This window comes from Hermetia illucens, chromosome 3, assembly GCF_905115235.1.
Source record: "Hermetia illucens chromosome 3, iHerIll2.2.curated.20191125, whole genome shotgun sequence".
Lineage (NCBI taxonomy): Eukaryota > Metazoa > Arthropoda > Insecta > Diptera > Stratiomyidae > Hermetia > Hermetia illucens.
In genome coordinates this window covers 119773616-119793192 of record NC_051851.1, presented here as the reverse complement: position 1 = coordinate 119793192, position 19577 = coordinate 119773616, and the positions used below count along the sequence as shown (strand labels likewise).

The following is a 19577-nucleotide window of genomic DNA, read 5'->3' as shown; positions in this document are numbered from 1 at the left end:
ACAATAATAATAATGGAGGCAACTTCAAATTCCAGACGGAAATGTCGATGGAATAACGAACTTATTGAAAGAATACGATGACACGCAAACGGACATCACCAGCTTGCCAGCTGTTTAGGCAAGTAAGGTGCTGAAGGCTAACATAGTCAAGGTCAGATCGGTTGTTTATAGTACCCTGATATGTGTTTTAAATGTCTGGAGAATGGTCATATAGCCACATCTTGCACAATCAAGGTTTCTAATACTGGGGACTTCTATTAATAATAATAACTGTTTGCCCAACAATCCAACTAGATCTTGCCTTTGAAGTGTGTTAGAGCACTTCGTTCAAGACTGTAGTGGTACACCACAGGATTACAGTACCCTGTAGGAGGCATTGTCGTCAGCACTGCGCCCGCTCGTGATTATTACCTTGATTTGACTCAGGTATCCACAGCTTATCCGACGTCAAGTCACGATACAAGTCCCACTGCCCCAATAAAATTTTGAACCGTGACCTTCCGTACGACAGTCTAGTGCTCTCACCACTGAGCTATCTAGACTACTGAAACCTTTTTTTCGCTGGACATTGTGCTTCCTAATATCGGTAATACCTGCACCCTACGTAAAGGAAGGATAGGTTCAGTGGAAGATATTAACTTCGTAAGCAGTGTGTTGATGAGGGACATTACTTGCCGAGTTAGTGAATACTACAGACATAGCGACCATTAAGCATCTGAGAGATATAAAGTCATGTCGAACGAAATAGTAGAGCTCAAAGGCGTTTGACGCGGAAATTTTCGTTAAGCTATTTAAGGAAAGTTCAAGACTAACAGGTAGAGCGAGAGAAAACTCTGAGCAAATTATTAGAGAAATGTGGACACAGCCTGTGATGGTGGAATTACGAAATCAGCCAACTGCGTGCGGCATGCTTACCAACACGGAGAAATTACAAACGCGCGAATGATGAGCAGGGAACTACACAAGGAAAGGCGAGGCACAAAACTATTCGAAGAGAGCTGCGGAAGGCGATCTGTAAGGGTAAACGGAATTCATTTAATGAACTGTACGAAGAGGCAGATATATATTGAGCGGTAATGGCTAAGTTGAAAGGAAGCAGCGCCCCGCAGATCAAGCGCCCAGTTTTATTTCGAAGCATACTGACCACTCTGCTTACAGCTAGCTAATACACCATTGTGACCGAAAGCCAGCAAAGGTTATCTCAAATATAACAGACGATGAGTTTATCATTGCTTGAGAGACGGTAGCGGTTAAGAAAGCACTCAGGCTGGACGGAATACGGAACGTTGTTTTAAAGGCGGCGGTGAAAGCAAGAACGGAGCGGTCATTTCCACTTTTAATACCTGTTTGTTAGAGGGCATCTTCCCGACTTAATCTAAGAGGAAATGATGGTGCTGCCAAGAAAGAGTGGAAAACTAGCTGGTGAGCCATTGCCCTTATTGTTCCATTTGTTTACTGGACAGTATAGGAAAGCTGTTGGAGCGCGTTATATCCCAGTTGTTGCAGAAGCAAGAGGCATGTCCACACAATAGTACGGTTTTCGAGCTGGCTGATCACGGGTGGATGCTACCAACACGGTGGTTAATCTGGCAGAGGAAGCAATTGCAGGTATAAGGTGACAGGGCAGTGCCAAAAAATACTGTGCTTTCATCACCCTCGATGTGATGAATGCTCTCAACTCAGCGCTATAGCAGCATATGAGATCCCTAAGCCGGCTGAATGTGTTCACGTATAGTCAACTAACCATCGGGGACTGTTTCATGGATTTTATGACATCGACGTAGATCCATGTGAATGCTTCGTAACCGAAGAGTGCCCCAAGGATCGGTGCTGGACTCACTACTATGCAACGTTGTGTCTGAATCTATGCTGCGCATAAAACTCCTGCGGCAAGCTACCCTTATTGACTATGCAGACGATATTGCAATTGTGATAGTAGACAAACATCTGGAGGACGTTGTTTGGGCATGTGAGAAATCGGTCAGACTGATGAAGGATTGGCTAATATCTCCTGGAATTGCCTGAATTTCTCTTGAGGAAACCCTTGCAAGTAGAGACGATCATTCCATAAATGCTCGAATTCAAAGAAGTGTTCAATATAGTTAGTGGCACCATGAGCTGTATTCACGAGGAGCTTTGAAAGTTAGAGCGTTTACGAAAAAGCCACACAGAGGGAACAATTCTTATGGTAGAACTAAGCCGGAAGAGCTTTAACCCTCTCCACGTTGTAATGTCTATACATTGAGAGTTTCTATAAAAGAAAGCAGACAGACAAACAGACAGATAACCGATTTTAATAAGGTTTTCTTTTCAACAAAACCCTAAAAATTGATGGATTCCTTCGATATCTTGTCCATTGATAGAAAGAGTACCATGACGTTAACCCAGGGCTGTTTTACAAAAAGTCACCACTTAAGAGAAGAAACCATATTAGAAGGTTTATTTCCACGTACCTTTTTTGGGATTTTTTTAGTGGGAGTATTGTATGGAATTCAAACAAATTTGACATTATATTGTTCATATCTCGAACAGCTTTTTTTAAAAAATTTTGAGCGAAGAGCAAAGTCGCCCCAGATTCATCCGATCAGGATGCAGGATGCAGGACGTGCGGCGGTGTTACCATTGTCTGTTCGACGGTTATACGCGTATCCGACCAGGTGTGATTCCTCGTGCATCTTAACCATATTCTGAGGTCTTCCAGAGATCCGGACAATAAATAAATCCTTTGGCCCGCCCCAATATGACCTTCATTTTCTGATGTCCTTTCCGGGTCCCATAGAAACCTTATTCCTTCAATACCCGTGAAAGGTAGCCTGGTGCATGTAAGCGTTTTTTCAATGCTTTCAGTATATCGGTCCACTACGCAGAATCGAAGCCGTTTCTAATGTCAAGCATAGCGGGAACAGTTCAGCTAACCGCTTGAATCACCATCGCACTAATTATGCATCGCCTCGTTCTAAAACCACACTAATTTGGCGTCTGACCAGCCTCCAACACCACGAATCGCACCAGTCTTGAGTTAAATGGCTTCTCCAGCAACTTGCTTGCTATGTCGAAGAAACTGATAGCAAATTGAAGTCTCCCCTGCTTTTGCTTACGAACACTATCCCTGCAATCTTCTAACTGGAAATAAATGAGCCCACTGCCAAACATGGGTTGAACGCGTTGAATAACAAACCCAACTTATGCATAAATACAAGCGTGGATTGGTATTCACCCGGAACATACATAATCCCTGGGAAACGCCTGCTGAACCAACATCAACAGATCTACTATCAACTCCTATCTTCGCCTCGTAGTGATCGTTAGAAGGTTTTTTTAATGACAAAACTGCCAACGGGGAAGGATGAAAGCGGTTGGTTCTCCAGGTTGAGTTTTGGGTAGGACTGATACATACAAAGCCAGATTTTCTCATGGAACGTTCCAGCATTTTCTCATGGAACGTGCACCAACGGTACAGAACAGGATCTGTTAATCAGCTGATAGAAACCCCTTCCCACCAATATAATGGTTTCATAGCGTTACAAGAGATGTGTTGCACAGAGACTGATTTCCTTGTCAAGAGCGACCACATTATAAATTGTAGCGGTCATCCAGTAAATTGTATGCTCGGAGTAGTTTTCTAGTTAGCTAGAAAATGAAACCAGCTGATACCGGCTTTGAAAACATAATCGAACGGCTATGTACTCCGCGTTTACAAGACAAATTTAAATATGCAGACCCCTAGAGATGATACTGCAAAGTCGGAGCAGCACACCTTCTGCGAGCCACTGGAACGCACCTTCGAAGGCTATCCCAGGTATGATATCAAAATCATTCTTAATAGATTTTAGCAGCTAAGTAGGATCGAAGCCCTTATTCCCGCGATACGGTGGCTTACATAACTTACATAAAACGCCAATAATAACGGACTGCGAATTATTCAACTAGAATCAGTAAGCGGTACACAAACAGCCTCTCCAGAGGTGACCACATTTCACCAAATTAACCACGGTAGGCCAGAACGCCAGACAGCTTTCAGTGATGCATCTTGATGCAAATCTGGGATGTCCGCAGTTCCTTGCTATTGCAGACCTAGATATTCGTTACGGCATTGTAATTAAAATTGATTGAACGATTTTCTGCACCTCGATAAGGTACGAGTTTAAGGTGATCAACCTCTTCATGGAAAGCGATCGCTAAGAAACCCACTACGAAGCTCTTCAGGATAAACTCGACACTCGATTTCTGAAAAGCCGACATCACTGTACATGATAAGAAAGGTACTTTATTTATACGCCGATGAGCAACGACGTACAAACAATGAGAATACTTCAACAGATTTCAACCAAAGAATTTAATCCTCAATCACTATGAAAAGCACTATCGATATTTAGAGAAATACGACCGAATAGAACTGGGAAAGTAACAGAATCTGACCGCGTTACAGACGTTCAGACTTCAGAAAATATGATTAAATTGCTTTACCAAGATCCGAAAAGAAAACTTGAAATTGTGACAGGTGTATCAATATGGTACCGCGTCTCTGTCAGTACTCATTAAATAAGCACACTCTCGCCAATCCTTTTTGTTCTTGTCATGCACATTGTGCACACATTGCTCTAGTTGATCTCCGACAGCTCATCCAGAAGCGAAATGACCACCATATGCAGCGGCTGAATCTGTTCAACCCTTATTAATAGTAAGGTTTCTTCCTCTCCTATTCCGTCCAAATGGCCTTCAGGATTCCGAGGCTTTATGCGGTTTATTCAAAAAAGTATCTACTAACCGACAGGATTCGTTACTTTTCCTTCCATTTCTTATAAAATGATCATATTATACAAAGCAATCGAAGGGAAAGTTTGGAAAAAATTCATTGATTTCGCTGCCAGTGAAATTCGCCAATTAATTTCCGCAGTGAACTTATTCATAGTACGAGTACCACTCCATTCCACTTCCTTTCTCGAATATTTCACTTATTTTGCAAACCTCGAGTCAGTTAAATATTTCATTGATAAATCCGGTCCGCAACTCGGTTCTTAAGTGCTTTGTGTTTAGTTCTGTGTCGTTAATAAATCAAACTAATTAACAACCCCAAATTGACAAATTTTAAATGCATCACTTGGTTACTTCTCTAATTTGCAGCGGCATACTTCCGCCTCACACTTCTCCCCCTCCATCAATGATTCAGTATGAAATACCACATTATGCTGTGAAAATTCTCTTAGGGTGCAAAACCGTTCTTAACTTGATAACCAACGGAGCCGAAAAGAGCCAAAGGGGCTACACAGAATACGCTAGTTACCTTCTTAATCTTCATCTCGAGGTCTATCTATAAAGGATAGCGTTCATAAGCCGCAATTGTAGATTTTATGTTTTGGCTCATACCCATGTATATCCATCCAACACCGTCTTGGAAAATAATCTTCGTAACACCGACCTCTTCAAACGAAGCCTCACAAGTACGTATTTGAGGCAGACGATGTAAACGTCCAGAAATTTCCGAAAAGTTCCTTGGTTCCTGGCATTGCTCTTCAAGTATGTCCTTGTAGCTACAGTTATCCTACGATATACGACAATGGCGAAGATGCTTTGCAGGCAGCTAACTTAAAGATTTAATCCGTTTATCTTATGATTGCGATGAAGAAGGGAGGGATGTATGATAGTTTACTGACAATAAAACAAATGGAGTTTTGTGTTTGATGTTGAATGCCAAAAAGATTTTATGGAATGATAATCAGTTAGCTTGTTTTTGCCAATAACTAAAGAGGGGCTACTGTTTCAGATGCATATAAAAACCGCAATGTAAATTAAAGTGTAGTCTTTATAGAACTCGTTGAAATGCTCCCCGTGGTTTCAGCTCCTTGTTTAATGAAACAATATGACGCTATATTGCCCAGTCATCTTTTATTAGGTTGTTGCAAATGAAATGTCGGATATTTGAGTAAAATTTCAAAAAACTATAACTTTTATGAAAATTAATTTTATTAGTCAAAATAAGAACCAGCAGCTTCAATGCACTTCTCCCAACGAGATACAAGGGCATTTATTCCAGTTTCGTAAAAGTCTGGGTTTCTAGAGCTAAGAAATTCTTCAAAGGCACTTTTGACAGCTACTTCATTGCTGAATTGTTTCCCCGCCAAAAAGTGATCCAAATGCTTAAAAAAGTGGTAGTCGGTTGGCGAGAGGTCGGGTGAATATGGTGGATGAGGAAGAGTCTCATATCGTAATTGATTTAATTTTTGGACCGTCATTCTGGAAACATGAGGTCGGGCGTTATCATGGAGCAGTATCACTCCATCTCTGTTGGCCAATCTAGGCCGCTGAACACGTAATTTCTCGTGCATTTCATCAAGTTGGGCACAATATTTCTCTGCATTAATTGTTTCACCACGCTCCAAAAACGAATAATGAATAATTCCAGATGCAGACCACCAAACAGTTACCATTACCTTCTTCGGGTGAAGGCTCGGTTTTGGCATGTGTTGTGGAGGCTGATCGGCATCTAGCCATTGCGCTGATCTGCGACGGTTGTCGTACAATATCCACTTTTCATCGCATGCCACTATTCTGCGCAAAAAGGGATTGTTCCTGTTGCGGTTGAGTAGAGAACTGGATATTTCCATTCGCAGCGCCATGTTTTGCTCGTTGAGTTCATGCGGAACCCACTTATCAAGCTTCTTCACCTTTCCAAGCTGTTGTAAGTGCCGAGATACTGTCGAATAGTGTACGCCTATTTTCTCTGCAATGTCACGAATCGATGATCGGGGATCAGATTCCACTATCAAACGCAACTCGTCGTTGTCGATCGATGGTCCTGGGTGTCCACGAGGTTCACTTTGGAGGGTCATGTCGCCTGATCGGAATTTTTCGAACCACCGCTGTGTCGTTCTTTCGTTTGCTGCGTCAGCTCCAAATGCTCTGCAAATGTTTCTGGTTGCCTCCGCTGCGTTGTGACCAAGTTTAAATTCATATAGAAAAAGTAGACGTTTTTGACTCCCTTCCATGCTTTTTTCTTTGAGTTTTACTTGGAACTTCAATGACGATTGAAACTGAAATGACTCCTTGATCGAACGAACGAATATTTATACTCAATTATCCCATACCACCAGAGTCACCTTGCGGCAGTTTTAAACATTAAAATCATAACTAACTTCACTTCATTGAAAAATCCGACATTTCATTTGCAACAATCTAATATATATGGCGTAACGCTACTCGAAAGATGATTTCAATCCAGAAATTCCTCTGCACTGGCTATTCTAGAGATCAGAATACGAGGATGTTCTCCGTCCTTCTCGGGTGGAAGCCCTACCCTAGCTATTGTAAATTTCACTTGAATATTCCTTGCCGCGGTTGGGCATGCAAATTAATTGAATGAAACAAACGAATAAACTCGCAAGGATAACGATTTCATCGCATCTTCCCTATTGTGCCATGGTGGTTTCACGTTGTTCTTCCACCTCGAATTTATTACCGAAACAGTCGCCGCTCCTGTGCGAAGCGCCCCAAGGATGAGGAGGATGGCTCCAATTTGAAAATTTGAAAGTTTCGAATATTTTGCTTCCTATGATTGTCATACTGCAAGGAAAGAATACGCGGAAAATATAACGCTTGCGGAAAGAGGGAGAATGAGCGGACGAAGGGAAGCAATTAACGTAATATTTTGTTTAAATTTGTACCGAGGTATAAGGAAGTTTGTGTACTTTGGGAACTTTGGCTGTTTCGAACTCTGACGCAATTCAAGACGAAAGTGATGCCGTCAATTCGAAGTAACTAAATAAATGGACAAGATAATGCTATTTATAAAAATAAAGTGTAAAGAAATGTTTGGGAGTTTATGAAGTATGATGTTCCCCTTTAAATAGGGGTGTTTCTCTCGAGTCGACCAATCTCTGCAATTTCTTACTGTCCCCCGGCTATGTTTTCATATTGAGGAGGATTTCGTCAAGGCAATGATAAGTCTACCCTGGTAGAGTAGGACTAAACTGATATCTCAAAATCCCTCAATCCCCAAGCTAAGCGATAATGACAACAGAAGGCAGGTACTCACACTAACCAGCAGCAGGCGTTACGTATCAAGCACGGAGCGTGTCAAATACAGCACAGGTAGAATAGGCTCTGTGCGATAGAAAATAATTGTTTGTTTTTTGACACCGAAATAGTGGCTTTATCTCCCCAATTACCATATCCGTGGAAAAAATCAATTCAGAACGCTCATTTATTAATTATAATATTTTAAAAATTGAATTCTCATAAGGAAATGTTGATAAAAGGTGATTGGCTTACACCGCATGTGACGACACGGGAATTGGAAGCTTATCTACGAGAAACCGTCCGATTTAGTGTTTGCTACTGTTAGTAATTACTCAGTTTTTAGCAGAAAAGTGGCATTTTACAAGTGCGAGAAATGAAATTAATGCAAACCTTTGCTATATTGGAACATAATTGATTTGAAGTGGGGGAAGCGAAGTTAATCCGCAAGGACGTTTATATGGCCTTGAGGAAAAAATATCCGAACGCAGGTGCACAAGATACTTCATTCGCATCTCTACCTGGGCGTCATTAAAACGTATCTCTCTAGAAGGTTTACAGGCCGCAAAAAATTAATTTGCACTGATCGGGATTCGAACCTTGGACGGGTTGAATATTCCGTGGCAACTCTTCTCTTGTGGCTTGATTTGAATTTAAATAATGACACAAAATTCTAACGTAGTCATATATTGTCAATTAAGAGTGGAATTACAGTTTAAAAAATGCTAACCCACATTGAAATGATACTCAAAATTTAAACCTGACTCCAAAGAAACCGAATTTAGTCGAATGTTCCCTTTTGGGACAGTCAAAAAAGCTTTCAGCGGAGTTTTTGCGAAATTAGCGAGACACGAAACAATATGTCACCGTTTGTCCAATAATCTATCATTTAGTATTATCCCTAATAATCTATCATTTATTATTAGCTCTAATAATCTATCATTTAACAAATTGCACACCATAAGCATTTTTTATTCACAAACAAATTCTCATAATGGTCATGTAACATTCACTTGAAACAAACACGTACCATCTTATTCATGTTACCTGATAGCTAGACAAAACATTTAGACTAGACCAAAAATTCTCAGACAAATTTGAAATCATGATAACAATTTGAAATAATTCTCAAAGGTGTCAGCAAATAATTGTAAGTTTGCTTTGTATAAATTAAGTTGTTCAAAAATAAAATTATCAGCATTCTTCACTGCCAGACGAAACGCCGTCTGACAAGGAAGCAAGCGACTTCCTAAACACCGTTCTTCTTCACATTTCACTCGCGAAATTAACTTTGAGATTTTGAGGTTTTAATGAGCAACTGCTATTTGCCGACCTACTGAGGTTTCTTGCCGCGATTTGTAACATCACCCAAAATGACGCGAGCTTTCCAGTGCGTTTGAATTTAGTTGAAATTTAAAATGCTGATAATTTAAAAAGTACAGTATGTTTTCAAAAACAATCTTTGAGAGTTTCGTTAGATTGCACCATAGAAACGATTTCTGTCATTAGTGAAGAAGAGTCCCCAGGCTTGCATATTGTGAAAGAAAATTAAATAGTCTGTGTGCTGGGTTTTAAGAATACACTCAAAATCTTCCCAGCTTGTCGCTAACGAAACGTCAACAACCCCTCGGACAGGAATTGACCTCAAGACTACGACCTTTGGCTATCGAGAACAGACTATGATTGGTTTCTTGAATGTAAGCACGTTCCTCGGCAACGGTAGCGAAAGTTCTCAGAATGCTGGCTTTCTCCAATTCGAGCGATATAAGCTGGACAACAGAAAATTTGCTACTGCGCGGTCAGGGAAGCGGAAGATAGCACATCAAGAAAGAGCTTACATGTGGTCGCAAATCTTTCAATGGTCCTGTGAAGGTCGTTAACGATCGACTTCTCATCCACGATCACGAGAAACTGAAGAGGTGGAAAGAACACTTCGCTACGGTCTTTAACCCTATCATATCCGTTGAGGTTCCTCTCTTGTGGACCGTTCCTTCTAGCCATTTCGCCATCATGCCGGCGGGCTTGATGGTTTCCCCACATTATTTACCGCTGCACCTGCAGACACCGCAGATCTGCCGTTTCCACTCGTACCGAAATCTTGGGAACCGGAGATCTTTCCCAAAGAGTGTAAGAAAGCGATTATTGATTCCAAAGAATGGCACTCATTTTGGGGGCTATTTGCGTGCTCCTCTGTGTCGCAAAGATAATGGCTAAAATAATCCTGGAACGCATCATCTCGAAAGCTTGATCGACAGAGAGCAGGCTGGTTTCCGCTCCGGATACTCCTGCATTGACCATATCAACTCCCTATGGATCATTCTGGAACATTGCATTCATCGATTGTGAAAAAACTTTCGATATCGTGAACAAGCAGTGAATCAGGAGTACTCTATGCAGGTCGGACATTTCGGGGAAACTAATAGCTATTATCACACAAAATATCACGTACTGCGATGAGGTAAAATATCGAGGATTTTTGAGGTTCAACTCGGAGTCCATCAGGGTTGCATCCTCTCAATAATATTATTTTTTCTTATTATCGGTGTAGTTCACTATGCTGTTTGCTCTCTCACCGCATCATGGACCTTGGCCAAATGCCTCTAGATTTGAAAAGAGAGGCAAATAGAGTTGGACTGAAGATAAACACGCACTTTCCATATCTGCAGTAATGGGCGGAGCATCGAAAGCATTGATCAATTTGTATATCTAGTAAGCTTGGTTTCTGCTGACTGTGGACCCGAACTGGATGTCAATCGCCTTCATAAACACCTGCATGCACCATATCATCGGAGTACGCTGGCCTGACACTATCTCAAACGAACAAAGCGGTCGGCGTACAGAACTGACACTTATATGTACGTGATCGGAAGACGGAAGGGGCAGTGGATAGGTGACACATTAAGGAGGGGTGACAATTGCATTAATGGGTACTTGGCGCAGAACACTAGAGGAGGAGTGCGGGCGTTTCGGGAAATCGTGAGGGGAGCTCAAGGGTAACTAACCACGTAACCGCGAATAAGTTCGCATAGGTGTGGTTGATGCGCTATACTCCGCCAAGGGGTAAATGGCAACCATATATGTACACCGTTCTGCACAACCTAGTGGGACTTTTTGTAAGTAATTCGTCCTTGTATCAACGATCTAATTAACAACAATTAACAACTATGCGAAAGGACAGTGGGAAGGAACCTATAAGCGAGCCAGCTGAAGGGAAGTAAAGCACCTTGACGCGGGACCAGTTCATCGGAAGACGGAAATGGCAGTAGATAGAACATATATTGAGAAAAGTTTGACCGCTCCAATGCGGGTTATGTCATGGAATGTAATCCCCTATCCCACAATGGCCGGCGAGTGAGTCGCCCAGAACAGTGTAGGAAAATAACGAGCTTTACCAGGAACCAATAGCGATAGCGCGTAGGTGTGGTTGACGCACTGTGATACGGAACCCAATCTCAAGCTTGTATGGTAGACTACTCCTAATAGTCAACATATCGGCAGTACATCGTCCAGGTGTGCTCCGAGTTGCTCGCACTTTTCGGCTGAAAAGCACATACTTATCCAAGGATCAAAATTTGTTGGAAAAGGGAAGCACGTAGAGTTGATAATGGATAAAGCTCGGCGCTTCAAATGTGAAAGATTTTGCTGATCTTTTGTACAAGAATATTTGAGTGCATGATGATTCCATTTATATGAAGCTCGTAGTTTCTACACGTTGTATATCCCCAAGCCCAGGTAAAGGAGGATGTTTTGAGGCAACGTACTTCGTAATATTCTCCGTAAAACAAAAATAAAATGATGAGATCAGGGAAAGAGATAAATAAAGTATAGTTGCAATTTTTCCATTCCATTTCCATTACCTCATCTCTCTTGATGATAGGCCCCGAGAATGCATCGAATGTCGTTAAAGACAAAATGATCGTGTTGAGTTCTAAACCTCGGAAAAATGTGAGGGCGTTCACCTCAGTCGACGCGGGAAGATGGGCCCCGGTCCTGTCGAGAAATGGACAAAGTGGCACCAGGGGGTAAGTAAATTAGTTCAAGCAAAACAATTACTTGTCTGCACGCGGAGTATTGGCACCCCCACTGGAAACATTGAGGAACTCGCAAGAGCCTAACGGAAAAGGCGCGTTGATATTTGCGCTCTACAATAAACCCGATGGTGTGATGCTAAAAGTTGCGACGTAGCACGGGAACGTGGTAAAAATTGCTATAGCTTCTCTATTTTCGCAGCCCAAAGACTCAATATAGTATTGTTATCTCTGAGGGTTTCCGTGATGCCCCTAAAGAAGTTGAACGATTTAATGTAGCTCACCATTATATCAGCTTGTCACACTATTCACTTCTTCATCGCATGCACACCACAAACAGGTCGACCTGAAAGTTGTTTCCTGTGAGACCATTGCATTTCAACATTGCCTGTTGATCGCCGTCTTGCAAATCAAGTCGCCGATGAAACAGCGTGAGGAATGCACTGGCCCGCCACGTATTAAATGATAGCGATTTCTTGAGAAAAGTGAAGACAATATCTCATTTATGCGATTACTAACCATTATGAAGCAACGTGGAACCAAGTTAAAAGCACGACTCACAAAGCGGCCCATGCAACCCTCGGGGTCACGAAATCTGGTAAGCGATTCATTACCCGGGGATCGAGTTGTTGGCGCTTTTCGGATAACATCGAGTGATTACTGCGTTGAGTATGACTAGAAAAAGACATACTCGACCCATATGTGTAAAAATGTAGCAACAAGTCGGAAACCAGAAACTCGGCACCTGAAAGGTTTTGTTGATCTTTTGTGTAAGAATATGTATTTATGTATAAAGCTCGTAGTGATCGATATTCAATTCAATGTAGTACTGACATTTCATCTCTTAGGGAGTAGTAATTTGACCCAAAAACGGCAACTTTGGCTTACTACAACTTTGTTAATAATGGAAGGATTTCTACCAAACTTTCCAGTAAGATGCTTCATATGAAATCATATATCCTATAAAATTGCGGACCTAGGATGAACTTAAGTGGTAGGATTCGCAGTAAATTTTCAAAATATATCAGCGTCAGGTGAATGAGGAGAGGTGGTTTTAGTAGGTTAAAATACCACGCCCACACAAAAATTAAATGAATTAAAAAAGATATTTATATGTATATAATTGCAATGTATACCAAACCTTGATTTTATTTTATTTCTTCGTTATCAGATAAGATTTCCGCTGTGTCTTAATACGTACCTGAAAGAAAACAAAGCCGAAATTAGAGAAATCGAATTGAATTGGTTTCTTACGTACTATATTTATAACAACATTCTGAACTGGCATTTCAATTAAGAGTTATGCTGGCCAAAGAAGGGTTATTTAAGAAAAACATCAAAATTACTGATATTTTCTCTAAGAATTGTTGGTCCAAAGATTGTTTAGAACTCCTGTTGGAAGGGCCTTCTTGTTCAGAATAAAGACTACTTAACTAATAAACATTATCAACCATATCATGCTGCATAGTTCAAAAGGAAAAAATTGTTATAAATCGAGTTTGATTAATCGAAGTCTTTGCAGTTAATGTATTCGGATATTAGGATGCTAATAACTGAGTGGGAGATTTTAAAAAAATTTAACATTTTTAAGCTTATTTCACGGGGAGAGGACATTATAGCATTTCATTTATTCATTCATGCTCCGCGAGAAGTTTGCCGCCTATAAAACTCTAGCTATTTGCCACATTTACAAGCCGGAGCTCAGAATGGCGGGAGAAACCTTTATGGACTTGTCAATGTAATGCACACAGGATATCGACAATTTCTACTGTATTGATAACAACCCGCGATGGACAGATGACGGGAATATTTCAGACAGATTTCAACGGAAGTTGAGGAAGTGATCACGTTACCAAGGTGTATAGAAAACCATCTAATATATGGAAAAAGGATGATAGTCTGGCAGAATGTTCAAATTACCGTCCGACACAGTTATTTTCCCACACCACGAAGATTTTTGAAAGCACTCGCGACAGCGTTTGAAATAACTGTGAACCAGATCGGGTTTGGCAAAAGCTCCGGAACTGCTGACGCAATACATGCATTTCTAGATCTAGAGAAGGCGTTTGGCTATCTGCAACATTCATCTGGTATGTTTTACCCAAACACCTAGTGCCAGCGGGACTCGTTTGGTGTATTAAACAGCTGTAGTGCGATCCGAAGAGTAAAGTTTGAAGTGGTTTAAGCATATAAGCACGTTTCGTATCTCCGTGGATATTCATCAGGAAAGCGTTCTCTCACCACGCCTCTATGTTCTTGTGATGGTTACTGTCACGCAGTACACACAGGTACTATCGCTGTCAACGGCAGCGACCTGGTGAGAACCGAACTATTTATATATCTCGGATCAATGGTGCACATTGGCATTCAGCAACTGGTGTCCTTTATGATTGGCGCATCAACGAACTTCAAATCCAAAATTTACCGCAGCATTATCGCTGGCTCTGAGAGCTGACCGACTACCAAAAACAATGAACTACGCCCCGCGGATTAGAGACAAAGATGTTTCATTCAACCAGTGCGTAGCACGCTATGATCACACCCGAAAAGTAGACATCCGCCATCGATACGAATTTGCAAGGATTGAGGAAAAACTGCGAGACCCGTCTTCGACAAAATTGCCATGTAATGAGCGTTGAAGAGAACTCAGTTGTTAGATTGGTCTAGCATCAAAGTTGATGAGGAACAAGTAAACGGCTGATAGCTTGACAGGCTAGCTGGTGATTTCATATCCGCCCGATTTCACCCAGTTCACATCAGTTCTTCATTTGTGGTAGTATTAGGTCAGTGTGCTCCGATGATGCGGCACAGACAGGTGTTCACGAAAGCTTGGAGCTTTTGGGTAACAGTGGGGTTTACTTTCCATACGCTATTCCCTACTACTCAGAAACAATACTAGCACAGAACAGTCTCAGCTTGATTTTAGTGCTAAAATAACTACATTTCCAGATCCAAAAGCGGATCTTGCGCTGTTAATGTTTCGGACAACATACAATTCGGTGCCACCGTCGAGAAAAGCTTCTAGATATGCAAATCGATCGACGCATTCATGCACTACCCATTAGTGCGGATAGAATGAGTACGATGGCCCTTCAGACTGAGAACCTTGGTTTTATTGGTGTTTATTTTCAGGCCAACCCTACTTGCCACTCTCTCCAAATCCAAAGCGATCTGGTCAAGGTTCATGACCCGAACAGAGCGCAAACAGGTGTCATGAGCGTAGTGGAGGTGTTTGAGGAATGATGTCGTAGTCCACTGAGCTGGAAAAAGCTGCATAAAAAAGTGACTAATAAAAAAAGAAATAATAACGGTGACAAGATGCGATCCTGGCCGACTCCAAATGGACCTCAAAAACTTCTGAGATTTTATCTCGGTGACATTTTATGCTATCATATGTCGCTCTGATAATAGCTATTAGCTGTTTTAAAAGGATCTGGAGCATGTTGATGTGGTCAATGTAGAAGGAACCGGAGCGGAAACCAGAGTGCTAGCTCTCTCGATAAAGCTCTTCAGATATTTTCTATGCATTCCAGGATTACTTTAGTTATTATCTTCGCAACGAGTTATTATCTCAGACTCAAAACGGATGCCCTTCTTTGGAATCTTGACGACCATCCCCTTCAACCACTCTGTTACGCAAACCCAGGAGACAACTCCTAAACATATTGTCGCGATGTGGTTGACCGCGTGCGGTGTCGCTCAGTGGAAGTCCAACCTACCTTATGGCGGGCCCTGCGCTCGAACACCAATGACGAGGCGGTGGAAGTTGCAGAAATCCATGAAGTTCCCACCATTATCGTTACGGTTGGAAGTTTCCGTTGGTGCATAGCACTGTACACAAGGGAAAGGAGCACCCTCCAGAGTCTCGCCACATTATTTCGCTTAGACCCAGAATGTCCAGCTTATATCGGAATGTTGGAATTCCCTCTCGAGGAGCGTCCGCATATTCCATTAGCTAACATAAGAGAAACACAAAACGTTGAAGCCTGAAGCGTTCAACTTCCGGTTTCCCGACTTGTTAGTTTTATAAAGTCGCGTAATTATTACGTCGCATTAAATCAAACAATTTCTTATCATAACATCAAGCAAAGTTTTCATCTCCAACGTTTGTCATCTAAATAATGCAGGCCTGCCATAGTACCTACTATAAGGTTTTATACTCAGTAAAAACAAATCTAACTAAACATTTCCCAAAATATTTATCCTTTAAATTAAAGAAGCAACAAAAAGCGAAAATATTTGACTTCCTTATTCGTTGGAGAGGCAATTTAATGAAACTTAAACCAGAGTCGCAGAAATACCACGGGCAAACTTCTCCTTATTATGGTTCACGGTTATTAAAGAATCATTTCCCCCAGGGAATAGGAAATTAATTGCGGCATTAGAACTTGAGAGCCGTAATGGGAAAACAAAAGTGGTGATTAGGAAGAATAGGATGTTTCGTTTTCAGTTTTATGAAGGGAAATGCTGGTTTCTTGTTTGCAATCAGATAAAAGTCGTTCGAATTTTGATGTTCAGTTGACTAGGGTAATTGGAGGCAAAGAAGAATTCAAATGGAACTGATATGATTCGATACAGAATGAAAGGAAATACCAGCCGGATTAAATTTTAAAGCAGGCATTTTGTGCTTCTGACGGTGTAGCCGTCAGTACGCTTCGCCTTCGGATACTCAGTATATCAGTAGAAAATTGATTGAGTTAGAGCTATGACTTGAAAGAAGTCGAGCTTTCAATCAGCATTATAGATGACGGCGATGATTCTTGTGTATCTTTCTGATAAGGAAAAAATAATTGCAAACGAATAATGTACGAATCTCATTATCCTGTTATTGTTTAGGATAGTGAGGGCTCCTAAATCCACTTGATGTTGGACCGGACCAAATGGAGAGCAACTTACTCTCACGTTTTTTGGTCCGGTCCAACATCAAGTGGATGTGGACTTAGGATCCCTCACTATTCTAAACAAACATTTAGCTTTAGCCTAGCTTAGGCTCAAATTATTGGCGGTATCACTTGGATATAATTCGCACCCTTGGCGTGTTTTGCGAATATATATATAGGAGCGTTTTCCATCCATGTTGCCACTTACGGTCATGTTGCTCCCAGGGCATAGGTGAGGTAGTGTCTGATGAGTTGCCTCTGCTCTGGACGAAACCGCTAGTCCCTATTTTTTCATTATTCTGGTTTCAGGCTCGCTTATGAAAAGAGAAACACGGGAAGTTGCTGACTAAATCACTTAAAGCGAGTCAAGTAGAAGGGGGAAAGGTGGGGAGGATGCAGATTCTTTGCAGGTTAATTTGCGCGCACACGAATGATATTATCTATGAATATTCATCTGATAATTACAGTTACAAATTTACCTGCCGACGAAAAATCCATTGCTACGACACCGGCGTTCCACCAACCGACTAATGAATCAACGGATTTGTCCAAATATGTACATACATACGTATCTGAAACAAGTCAGCAGCAACTCCATATGTACCATTTTCCATTCGTACATAGCTAAGAATACAGGACATCATATTTTGCCAAAATCCAAGATACAAATATGTATATACTTATCAACGACATAAATGCTGTGCTCATCCAAAATGAACAAACATAGTCTATTACCGTATCTTACGCATCTTCACGCATTTCCACTTTACTCCGTGCACAAAACATGTATATATATATGTTATGCACGTACATTAAAAATTGCTGGTAACCAGGTACTATTACTTATTATTATTGGCTACTACCTGTTTATTGGTTACTACCTGCAAGCTTTACTAGCCATATACATACCTGCACATGTGTACCTCGAGTAATTGACACTAATATATAAATAACTAAAAAAGGCAAGAAATGAAAACTAAAATGTCCTTAAGGAGCCCCCGTTCAGATAAGTTCACTTTATATGGTGATGACGTAATACACATCATTAACTTTGTTTGTAGATATCGGAACGAGATGTATTTTGACGCCCAATTGTCATATAGATGCATCACTGCGATTTTTTTCAGATTTTTCGGAGTTTTTGAGAACGAGACCTGTTTCACTTTTTGGGCACATAGAAATAAGATCAGTTTCAAAAAATACTACTCGGGTCCTTGCATTTGAGGTCCCACTTGACTATATTCTGTGAAAAAAAATTACACCCCTCTTTCGCATGAATAGGGAGCCTCCCTTCAATAATAATAATCGTTGCCGCAACATTCCAATTCGATGAGGACCTTGAAGTGTATTGGAGCACTTCATTCAACACCATAACGGTACACTACAGGATAACAGTACTCTATAGCTCCGGACTCAGCTGTCCGAGATTATTACCCCGATTTGACTCAGTTGAGTCGACTGGTATCCCACGTCAAATCACGATACAAATCCCTTTGCCACTAGTGAAATTTGAACCGCGACCTTCCGTATGACAGCCTCGTGCTGTAAACACTCACCTATCCGGACATCTCCTTTCAACTGAACACAACATGGTGCCATTCGCTACTTATAAGAAGATGCACACACACACTGCATGTTCTCACTAAATTTCGTGACAATCGGTGCAGCCGCTTCCAAGTGAATTGCCTGTGACAGACAGACGGACAGACGCATAGATAGACAGACGGACAGACAGACATTGAATCGGTTTGAGTAAGAGCGGGTAGAAAACGATCAGTGCACAATGTGAATCATATCATTCCTGGCTGCACTGTGATGATGCCGGTACAATACATTGACAGGCGTCATTCTATAGGACTGTAAGACTTCGCAAGAAATCAACAGCGTTATACTACGGATTCGCGCCACTTTTTTTTATTTTCCCGGTCATCCTGGAATTGGGGTTTCCATTGCATGGGATATTCAAATAAAAGTTGTCAAGCCTTCTTAACGAGGTCACACTATAAGCAGATGCCTCAGTGGTTAGAGCGATAGGCTGTTCTGCGGAAGGTTCAAATCTCTCGCAATGGATATTGTATCGTGACTGGATGTCAGACGCCAGTCGACTCAGTTGTGAATGAATACCTGATTCAAATCAGGGTAATAATCACAAGCGAATTCAATACTGACCAGATCTGTAGCGTATCGTTACGGTCTTGAATGAAGTGCTTTAATACACTTTCAGGCCCAGATCCAATGGGACTGTCGCGCTAACAATTATTAGTAAACCTTGAATAGGGATCGGCCCCGTACGCGAGATTGTGCCTGGTTATAATATGACGATGATAAGATGGAGGTAACTGTTGGCTATGGTTTGGAATGAATATGACGATGATAAGATGGAGGTAACTGTTGGCTATGGTTTGGAACCTTTAAATGACACGTCATTTTCCATACGCTCCTGCCAAGTAGCAGCACCAAAAAAAATGCATATTGACACGGAATACCGTCAGATTCATGTTGGTGCATTGCATTTTTACTCCATAACCAATTTTTCATCGTTTTCAATTATTGATTTTCAGTGAAATGAGACCAGCATAATTGAAACCTGGTTAGATGTAGAGAATTCAAGTTTTAAATTTTAAAGCCCCGAAACGGCGCAAAAAACTGTGTCTAT

At 41.3% G+C, this 19577-nt stretch overlaps 1 protein-coding gene across 1 annotated transcript in view; it reads right to left on the bottom strand.

Moving 5' to 3' along the window:
- Positions 1-19577, bottom strand: part of LOC119650924 (centaurin-gamma-1A) — a 537400-nt gene that overhangs the window by 255497 nt on the left and 262326 nt on the right. The window lies entirely within an intron of this gene.